Raw genomic sequence first — 11,975 nt, 5'->3', positions numbered from 1 at the left:
TGGGTAATGCTCTCGACTGGTTACTACTGTGAGGAGAAGAAAAATCTATGAGCAAAATATGCAATTCTTGAAATGTTCATCATTATTATTTGCAGCCTTACTTACGAACAGTAGATATAACATTAGTGATGGGATGTATGGACCCTGACATCATTTAGTAGCAGAATGTATCTATAAGTATACCGGAGTCTAGCGTCGTAATTCATACTTTCATGTTTTTTTAAAAATGTGATTTTATCTCAAGCAATGAAATAAGATATTAAATTTTAAAGAAAACGGAGAAAATATGTAGTGTGATGAAAATCGCACAATAGGATTATAATCTCTACCTAATAGCAGACCAGTGATTATTCAGAAAATGTATTTAATAATCCTCATGTAGCAGTTACTGAAAATTTATACATTAATCCTTATGTAGCAATTACGTGCTTTTAAATAGGACAATGGAGCAATGTAATGATGAAAGGTGAAGATAACGAACAGTGATCAATCTCACAACTCCTATAAGCAATACAAAATAGAGAGGTGGGCAAACACAGACCCCTGGATATACCAGAGATGGGATCAAGTGCCTTGGAGGAGTAAGCATCTCCTGTCGACCGGTCACACCCGCTGTGAGCCCTATATCTTGATCAGGTAAACGGAGTCAAGAAAGGCCTAACAATCGGTATGAAACAAGGCAGACATCATTTGACCCAATGATAGGTTGTATTGAGGACATTTTGAGATCACGTCAAGATAATGATCGTTTGATGTCAATCTTAAAGTTACACATTTTTGTAGACTTACTATTGTTCCGATAACAGCGTGCTATTTGCTTGCTCGAGCTTGTAAATTTCATTCACTGATCACGCGGGTAAACGCGTAATCGGCAAGTCTGTTGTTATCGGACATTCGGTTCAATTATGTGGTATGTTTGGGAATCATACGTGGTTTTATTGATGAAGACACATTTTATGCAGCGATAATTGTAATCCTAAATAGGTATATAATTATCCTTTCAACAGCTAAATGCGTACTTCAAGCAATTCCCAAATTAAGAGATTAACAGCACCGAAAATAGAAATTTCGGTATGTATTCTGTAAAAATCGACCAAAAATGTGATACTAGACCAGTAAGGAATTGTATTTATTCAAGAGGCAGTGATTTTTTTTTTTTTTTTCAAACTACCACTCCTCCTTTTGAATTGGGAAAAATTAGCAACATTTTCCTCAAATTGGGAAAAATCATTCATAGTAAATTAAATTGGTAAAGATGCATAAAATAATCAAATAACAATTTTTTTGTTTGAGGGTTATTTCAGATCCGATTTAAAATCATAGAATAAATCATTATTTAACATTAAACATGTATTGGAAGTCACACCTTGTATATATATTATTTACTCTTTCTAAGAAATACTTATTGTCTAATTTCATAAAGAAAATAATAAATTATTAATTCACCAGCATTTGTACCCATAATCTTGTAAATATTATATTAATAATCAAGTTTCCAGAATGTCTCTCCTGTTTTGTATTTTTCGAATTTTAGGAAAACCCTATACTGTTGGCCACTTCCTACAAAAAATGGTGGTCAAACTAAATTGTAAACAATATGGCTTAATGTGCATCTGGAAGCTATATACATCGCTGCATATCTGCTTATATGGATGCCTCTATTGTTTTACATATTCTTTACAAAACCTTTTGCATGTGCAGTGGTTTGGAGAATAAAACTGAAGAAAAAAAACGTATTTACTCTGTCAGAAATATACGGTAACCTTTTTTTTTTAAAATGGCCTAATTTCCCTAGATTTGAAATTGGGAAAAACATATATATATAATTGGGAAAAAATAGCTAATTTTCGTGAGGGGAAACAGCCGAATATCGGTGGCATTTTAGCCCAAAAAAAATCACTGAGAGGGGATATTCATTTGCATTTTTAGACTTAGACAATCTTTTTATAGGAAATGATAGATTGAAATAAACTTACAGTAGAATTTATTGAAAACATCGGGTGAAATAAAAAACATCGGCAACTAGAAAACTAACACGGTCAGCAAGGACCCCGCTAAGGGTTATTAGAGGAAAGTGACATCTGTATTTTATATAGCTATGTTTCGGGCTGGTATATATGTTAGAATTAATAATATTCAAAGATACATTGAAATGAAAATTTGTGAAAAAGGAATCATGAAGCATAAAGCATATTTATGAGAGACTGATGCAAATGTAAATTACTTCTGTGTGGCACACCCAGTATTTCCTACAAATATGCTTCTACTATTGCATCCAGACTTCTTAATTATAAACAAACTTTGCGGTGCCTAGATATAGACCATCTTACACTTAATCCACCTACGTGTTCTTGTTCTTCATCTTCTTTCAACTATAGTCCAGCTGGACATGTCATTACTGGAGATGTTGGTATAGTTGAAAATGAGGACCTTATATCGCTTATTATAAAAGGTCCTAAATACAGAAAACCTTGGTCTTTCAATTGGTGACAGAACTTCATCTCTATTATGAATTCTGTCGAAGATTATGCCAGACGATGGGCTAAAATATGAAAAAGAACTTGATACATTGTCAGAATGGATTAAAAGTATGATGAATATTAAAATCCCGCATTAGACATATTAAAACAAAAGTACGTACCACCTATCCTTCTGTGTTTACTAAACCAGAAGTGATAAAAGAGTTAGATAGGTTACATGAGGAATATGTTTTGGTTCCAGCTGGCAAAGCTTGTAACATTTTCTTCGTTTGTAAGGCTCATTCTTACAACAGTTACTGTATTTTAATCGAACTTGGCATTAACTCCACTTTTGGTAATCGTACTTATACTCCAACTGCCCTTTCAAAGATGAAATTCTTCGAAACCATGCTTCAGTTTTAGACACATTTAATATCCCAGTTAATGGGTTGAATGAATACCGTATGAGTTACCGTACCTATACTGGATTCCTAAACTACATAAAAACCCTTACAAACAAAGATACATTGCTGGATCCAGTAAGTGCTCTACCAAGCCCCTATCTTTCCTCCTCACGAAAGTATTAACAGCTGTGAAGGAGAAACTTCAAACTTACTTTGCGACTACATATGTCAGAAGTGGTGTTAATCAAACGTGGATTCTAAAAAGATTCTAAAGAACTTTTAGTAAACTTGAAATTGCAAAACTTTCCTCAAATCAACAACATCAAAACGTACGACTTTTCAACACTTTACACGACCATTCCCCGCGGTAAATTAAAGACTAGATTCTTTTGACATCATAGACAGTTGCGTCTTCAACAAAAATGAAAAACACAAATATTCAAATCACTTCTGCTTCATACTTAGATATTTTATTGAAAGTAGATATTAATGGCAAACTAACAATTCAACTTTATGACAAACTGGATAATTTCAGCTTCTCCATCGTCAACTTCCCATATTATGTAGCAATATTCCATTATCACCTGCATATGGTGTTTGTATTTCAACTTCGATACGCAAGAGCTTGTTCTGCGTATAGTCAGTTTTTAAATCGAAATAAGCTACTGACTAACAAGTTGATAGTACAGGGGTTTCAACAGTCTCGCTTATAGTCAACATTTCGCAAATTCTATGGTCGTTATAAAGATGTAGTTTGCCAATACAACCTATCATTTGGTCAAATGCTGTCTGACGTGTTTCATACCTATTGTTAGGCCGTTCTTGGCACACTGATTTTGACTACGGACAAATCCGTTTACCTGATCAAGATATAGGACTCACGACGGGTGTGACCGGTCGACAGGGGATGCTTATTCCTAGGCACCTGATCTCACCTCTGGAATATCCACGGGTCCGTTTTTGTTCAACTCTATATTTTGCATTGCTTATAGGAGTTATGAGATTGATCACTGTTCGTTATCTTCACATTTCATCTAGTGATCAGTCATCCAAAAAAATTACTTTGTTAAACACTACTCTGATTTCATGCACAAGTACTATGAAGTTGAAATAAAAAATATGCTAGAGTTCTATAATGGAAATGTAAAATTTAACCGATGAATTGACCTGAAAGATCAACCCTTGCCGTCCCCCCCCCCCCTTTCCAATTAAGAATTTAGAGCTTCGGATATATTTAACAGATTACTTCTGATATTTTCGGTGTTAATTGCATTACATCTTGAACAGAAATAAACGTCAAATACGGCTATACACCTTTCCAAAACTCTACAGTTTGACGAAGTGCACATATTAAAGAGATCTTTCCATAAAATCGAAGAAAATAAACCTTTTTATCATAAATATAATACAACCTGTTAAAACCCAGCACAATAAAGAATTTGGCAACGCAGACTTTACGATAAACTGTTTGTTAATACTATGCATGTAAAGGGTAAGATCGCAATGGTAAGCACGCCACCAACTCCCGGTGAAAGGGGATAAATATCAAAACTGTAGGCCATTGTTAGGTCATTCTTTGCATACTGATTTTGACTACGGATTACTCCGTTTATCTAACCAAGATAGAGCAATCATGATGGGTGTGACCGGTCAAAAGGGGATGCTTACTCTTCCTAGACACCTGCTTATATATTATATTTTATTGGCAAACTAGATCATTATAATGACCTTCTGATTTGAGAAATGTTGACTTTTAACGAGACTGTTAAAACCCATGTAACATCAGCTTGTTTATCAGTTGTCTGCCTCGATTTAAAAATGATCATACGCAGAACAAGCTCTTGCTATCGAATCAGTTGAGATATATAAACATCATATACAGGCGTTAATGGAATATTGCTACATAGATATGGGAAGCTTACGATGGAGAATCTGAAGTAATTCCGTTTGTAATACAGTTGAGTTGTTAGTTTGCCGTTAAAGGGACTGATTCAAGATTTTCTACAAAATTTTCTATTTCACTTTTAATGATCAAAATCTACTGTCTAATATGTTTAAAAGATTTCACATAAAAATCAAGGTTATACATTATCACAGAAGCTCATTTTAGAAAGTTATAATTATTTGTTTTGTGAACAAAGATTGGGGTATGTTATTGTTTACGACATTTTCAAAAGAAATGGATATTGATCTAAGTTTATTATATCTTTCACATTTCAAGCAATTTGGGGGTAAAATGTGTCATCTAAAAGTTAAAATTTGTGATTATGCAAAATCAAGATGCTTTACATTACAAAATCAACATTTCACTTGTTTGTTTACATAAAAAGACTCGAGTCTTTGTTTACATAACACAGATTTAAAGCTAAAATATTGCTTTTATTCTTGTATCCAGAAGGTCAACATTTTGGCTGTCAACAATAAATAAGTTATATTTTTAATGTTTAACAACAAAAATGAAAAATATTTTCATCAAAAATCGTGAACCAGTGTTCAACAAAATATTCAGGTATGAAGGAGATGTGGAATACACTGTGATGTCATTTATTTCGAATTTACTGGGATACATGTATATCGAATCGACGCATGGATGTAAATGAGTATTATTAATAAATAAAATGCAGTCGATATATCTAAATTCACAGGTTTATATAAAAGGTGAGTTCACAGGTTATATTAAAGGCGTATTCACAGTTTTATATTAAAGGTGTATTCACAGGTTTATATTAAAGGTGTATTCACAGGTTTATATCATAGATGTATTCACAGGTTTATATTAAAGGTGTGTTCACAGGTTTATATTAAAGGTGTATTCACAGGTTTATATTAAAGGTGTGTTCAAAGGTTTATATTAAAGGTGTATTCACAGGTTTATATTAAAGGAATGTTCTCAGCGTTATATTAAAGGAATATTCACATGTTTATATTAAAGGGGAGTTCACAGGTTTATGTTAAAGGTGTATTCACAGGTTTATATTAAAGGTGTATTCACAGGTTTATATTAAATGTGTATTTACAGGTTTATATCAAAGGTGTATTCACAGGTTTATGTCATAGGGATCTGTAACTTCATATCACCAGATCCCAGTGTCCCATCTGCTGAAGATATGTCCCAATTATTAATCAATCAAAATTTTATTCTAGCAATACAGTGTAAAGCATTGAATAGGATATTAATACCGATATTTTGTATTGCTTATAGGAGTTTTGAGATTGATCACTGTTCGTTATCTTCACCTTTATAGGAGTTATGAGATTAATCACTGTTCGTTATCTTCACCTTTATAGGAGTTATGAGATTGATCACTGTTCGTTATCTTCACCTTTATAGGAGTTATGAGATTGATCACTGTTCGTTATCTTCACCTTTATAGGAGTTATGAGATTGATCACTGTTCGTTATCTTCACCTTCCATGCTTTATGTACACTGGAATTCATCACCAATCTCATTTCTATTACATAATTTAAATTCTACATTCTCTAGGTATGTCTCTCCATCCTCCCGTTTCTATAAATAATTTTGCATTATCAGTTCTAAATCTACAACAAGAAATGTTTTTCAGGTAATCCAATAGTCACTGTATGTTTAAAAACCACGTGATTGCTTCCTTTCCAGGAATTGCACAGATCACGAGTTTAACTTTGATATATCACCTAGACAGACCTGTATGTAATGAATCGGTGGCATTATCATTACTAATCGTTGGGTTTATCTTTTGATTAGTATGCTGAATAAATGTGGCTGAAAGATTTATATGATTTTCATGATGGCATATTTGAGTTATAGATTTTCCTGCAAAACATGACAGTTTTGCTAATTTTACCTGTAACCCATTGCACAGGAAACACAAACCGTCGACCACAATTTATATTCACTGTGTTTCAATGTGTTGTTTACAATATATCATTCAATGCAATTGAATATGCATGCATCCCAAGTTTTCTGAATCTGAACATGCAAAAATGTATTCAGTTTTAGAGGTACAGTGTATTATAGAACATTCCAAGAAATGACTTTTTGATGATGTCACATTCATAAAGAAGTCTTTATATTCTTCATTTGCTCACTCAAACGAACATAAATCATCGAACACATTCTCAATCCTCCATTGCTACTTCAGCAATTTACCACCTCCATGTACAGCATGTCCAATTTTCCGAAGAACACAAACTATAAATAAATCATATGATATCATCAACAAATGTCCTATTCATGATTAATTTAGAAAATAACCTTTTATTGGGGAAGGGTGGTTGGGAATTTATAAAACGTCTAATATCCTGCGAATCTGAGTCTTCGGATGTACCGGATCACGTAAATACTGATCCTTAAATAACTTATTCACTTCATTTCGCAAATTATATGGTCGTTACTATGATCTAGTTTGCCCATATAACCGATCATTGGGCCAAATGCTGTCTGACGTGTTTCATGCCTATTATTAGCCCGTTCTTAGCACACTAAGATAACTATGGATAACTCCGTTTGCCTGATCAAGATATAGGGCTCACGGCGGATGTGATCGGTCTACAGGGGATGCTTACTCCTCCTAGGCACCTGATCCCACCTCTGGCTTATCCACTCTCTATTTTGTATTCCTTATAGGAGTTATGAAATATATCACTGTTCGTTAAATTCACCTTTCATTAAGTAGAGGGGTTGTAATTTGAAGCATTTGCAATTCTGGGAGCTTAGAAGATATTTGTTTTTAACAAATATAAATTATATCTAAAAATAATTTATTTTAGTTCCGTTCTATCTTTGAAAAGATTTAAATACATGTAGTTTTTTTTTCGATTGTCATTTTTTTTTTTAAGAAAAAAAAAATAAATTACAAAAATTAATGATTCTTATTTTGTCTATTCTAAGTTTTATCTGTTATCATAAGAGGCAAAGATAAGGAACATTGATCAATCTAAAAAAAATCCCATAAATAGTACAAAATAAGAGTAGGACCAACACGAACTCCTGGACACACCAGAGGAGAAAGCAGGTTTCTAGGAGGAGAAAGCATCCCCTGTTGACCAGTCACATCCACCATCAGCCCTCTATCTTGATCAGGTAAACGGAGTAATCCGTAGTCAGTGTGCCCAAAGGTCCGTGTCTGCCCAGCTATTTATTTTGTATTTCTTATCGGAGTTATGAGATTGATCACTGTTCCTTATCTTCACCTTTCACTTGTGCGTACTAACTACTATTTAAATAACCAATCACTGTTCGTTATCTTCACCTTTCACTTGTGCGTACTAGCTACTATTTAAATAACCAATCACTGTTCGTTATCTTCACCTTTCACTTGTGCGTACTAACTACTATTTAAATAACCAATCACTGTTCGTTATCTTCACCTTTCACTTGTGCGTACTAGCTACTAATTAAATAACCAATCACTGCTCATTTATTTATCCGTTCCAAAACACAACTTCCCATTTTCTCACGTGTACAAACAATGCTAAGATACCCATGAAAAATACATATATTGATACGTATTATTTATGCACCTCTCCATTGCAGGTATACGTGTATGAAAATGTGACCAGAGTAAGGGCAAATGATATAAATGGGTACAATATATACATGTATAGAAATATGACGGGAGTAAGAGTAAATAATATAAAAGGGTAATAGAGTGGAAGATAATGCTAGTATACAAAATAAAATATGTCATTCGACTCAAATAGTGAAATGAACATTACATCCCTTCCAAGTATTCTGCGCGTTTTGAAATCCATGATTTCAATCTCTGAATCCATTTCTGAAATGCGTCACGGTACGCTGATTTAGGTAGACCTCTGAGGCACTGACTGATGGCTGAGCCAAGGGCTTATCGGGACTTGTAACGATGACCAGATAAGAACGTTTTAAGTTTTGGAAAAAGGAAAAAGTCGTACGGGGCTAGATCTGGAGTGTATGGTGGGTGTGGCAAGACGGTAACCTTCTCCGACTTCAAAAACTGCTTCACAAGCTCAGATGTATATGATGGAGCATTATCGTGAAGTAGACGAACATGTCTAAATCCTGACACAGAGCGTCGTTTATGTTAATATTTCTTGACCTTTTTTAGTATAACATCTCGGTAATACCGACCTGTAACACTGTTGCCCTTCGGCACAGGAATTTGTACGGGTATACCATCACATGAGAATATGCAATAAAGAACCTTCTTTGTGCTTATGGTTAGTTTGGAAACTACAGGCCTTCTACCGTGTTTAGTTAGCCATATTTTGTTTCCAATTTTTATGCCTCCGAGATCGAAGATCGGGGGGCATATTGTTTTTGTCCTGTCTATCATTTTGTAATTCTGTAATTCTGTCTGAAACTTTAACCTTGCTAATAACTTTTAAACAGTAAGTGATAGAGCTTTGATATTTCACATGAGTATTCCTTGTGACAAGACCTTTCCGTGGGTACCAACATTTTTGACCCCGTGACCTTGGAGTTTGACCTACGTTTTGAAAACTTTAACCTTGCTAATAACTTTTGAACAGTATGTGATAGAGCTTTGCTATTTCACTTGAGTATTCCTTGTGACAAAACCTTTCTGTGGGTACCAACATTTTTTACCCCGTGACCTTGACCTTGGAGTTTGACCTACTTTTTGAAAACTTTAACCTTGCTAATAACTTTTGAACAATAAGTGATAGAGCTTTGATATTTCACATGAGTATTCCTTGTGACAAGACCTTTCCGTGGGTACCAACATTTTTGACCCCGTGACCTTGACCTTGGAGTTTGACCTACTTTTTGAAAACTTTAACCTTGCTAATAACTTTTGAACAATAAGTGATAGAGCTTTGATATTTCACATGAGTATTCCTTGTGACAAGACCTTTCCGTGGGTACCAACATTTTTGACCCCGTGACCTTGACGTTTGACCTACTTTTTGAAAACTTTAACCTTACAAATACCTTTTGAACAGTAAGTGATAGAGCTTTGATATTTCACATGAGTATTCCTTGTTACAATATCTTTCCGTTGATATTGAACCTTTTGACCTTGACATTTGACCTACTTTGATTTTTTTTTTTTACATTGGTCATAACTTCTAAATGGTAAATATTAGAGCTTTCATATTGTACATGAGCATTTCTTTTGACAAGATCTTTCTACTGGTACCAAGATATTTGCCCTTGTGACCTTGGCCATCTTCGGAATTGGCCATTATCGGGGGCATTTGTGTTTCACAAACACATCTTGTTCTTACTGGTTCTAAATAGTGAACCCATGTTTCGTCAGCAGTAACAATGTTTGCAAATTGTCTTTGATTGAATTTGGGAAACATTGCTTACCGGTTTGTTCTCGTACCCGTTTTTGGTCATCTGTCAATATATGCGGTATCCATCTCACAGAAATTTTTCGTACTTTCAAAATACGCTTCAAAATGAAATGCACCCGTGATAGCGATATGCCAACAGCAGGGGTGTGATTTTTCCTCTTTTCAGAAGAAATCCTCTGATTTGCTCAATTTTCGAAAAAAATAAAATAATGAAACACTCTGGATTTGATCTAAAGTGGCAGAAAATATTTTTTCAGGTACGGTGAGGTGTTTTCCTCCCTTTTTGACCAGTTTTCCTCTGATTTCTGAGGAATTCAGTCACATCCCTGCAACAGCTTTGACAATATCACGAAGTGTGTATTTGACATCACTTTCAATTATTTCCCTGACTTTTGAGACATTTGCCTTGCCTGTTACAGTCACAGGTCGGCCAGATTTTGCTGCATCGTTGATGGACTCTGATAAGATACCTTATCAGACCCATAAACTTTCCCCAATTCAGTAAACACCTGCATTACCGAATGACCGAGTTTTGTGCGAACTTTTATATAAGCTCTAATTTCTTCAATATTCTCAACCCGTTTCCCAACCATTTTTACAACAGTGGTCAACGACTGTCTCTATTGCAAAAACAGTAAGTTTAAAACTACATGTATTTAGAGCTGAAGGCTCGTGTTTATACCATTGGAAAGATATTGAATGGAGCGATTCAAGAGTATCATCCACGAAATCGTGCAAACCGTTATCGCGCTGTGGTACAATACAGACATATCGAACAGCCCACCTATGTCAACAAGTTCAAATAAAATACATGTACTATCTGTTTTACACGTACATTTCTCATTGTCATACTATGAATACAATGCCCTTCTACTTCTATTATAAGTCATGGTTATTGGTGTAATTCTCAAGATTTTGTTTCAGTTGTCCGTTTCTGTCTCGGCAATGATCCCCAAATATGAGTATACCACCTTAAAATCTGAGTGCTTATCAGTCAACCACCTTAAACTCTGTATGCTTAGCAGGCGTATTAACCAAAGCTTGTTCATTGTAAAGCCATTATCTGATCAGTCAATCACTTATTTCCTTTGAGAGGTATAGCATCCTCATCATTCTAGTTCATTTCACCACACCTTGCGATAATTTAGCCTGTGTTTTCATTCAAATGAGATTTAATGAGAAAGAATTGGGGTTTGCATTATCAGGCTTTCAAGTGACTTTTTGTGACAAAGAAGGCCCCTTTTAAGGGCAAAATTCTTAAATAGCCTGTACTCACCAACAGGTATATAGTATTACATGCAATACAAAAGTGAATCCATGCTGATAGCCACTAAATGTCTTCATTGAAATACATTAATTCAACACAATCACTATCTGAAAGTATACCAAGGCTTGCTTATTGAAAAAAATTAAAATAGTAAAATTAGGATTTTCATGAAAATATAAGGGTTTTATTAGGATTTTGGAGCTCAAGGGCTTCTGACAAAAAAAATTAGGAAAATAGGGGCCCACTTGAAAGCCTGCATTATGTATGAAATGCAGTCATTAACTTTCCAGAGGGTAGCTCTTAATAATAGTTGTCATAACTTCCCTGTGTGAATAGTGAAGTGTGAGTGTAGGCGAAAATGAAGTAAAAGTATTTGTAAGTCAAAGATGTCACGAATGAGAGTAATCTTTCTTGAATAATGATATTAGTGCATGATGGCACAACGAAATAAAGTTCTTAATGAGGAGTGTTGTTGCACAGATATATCCTAAATGATGGATGAAGACACACAACAAGAAGCCCGCAATGTGACAAAAGTCATAAGCTTTACCAGCACTCTACTATGA

Source organism: Ostrea edulis, chromosome 5 (assembly GCF_947568905.1).
Source record: "Ostrea edulis chromosome 5, xbOstEdul1.1, whole genome shotgun sequence".
Classification (NCBI taxonomy): Eukaryota; Metazoa; Mollusca; class Bivalvia; order Ostreida; family Ostreidae; genus Ostrea; species Ostrea edulis.
Note: the sequence above shows the minus strand (reverse complement) of the source record.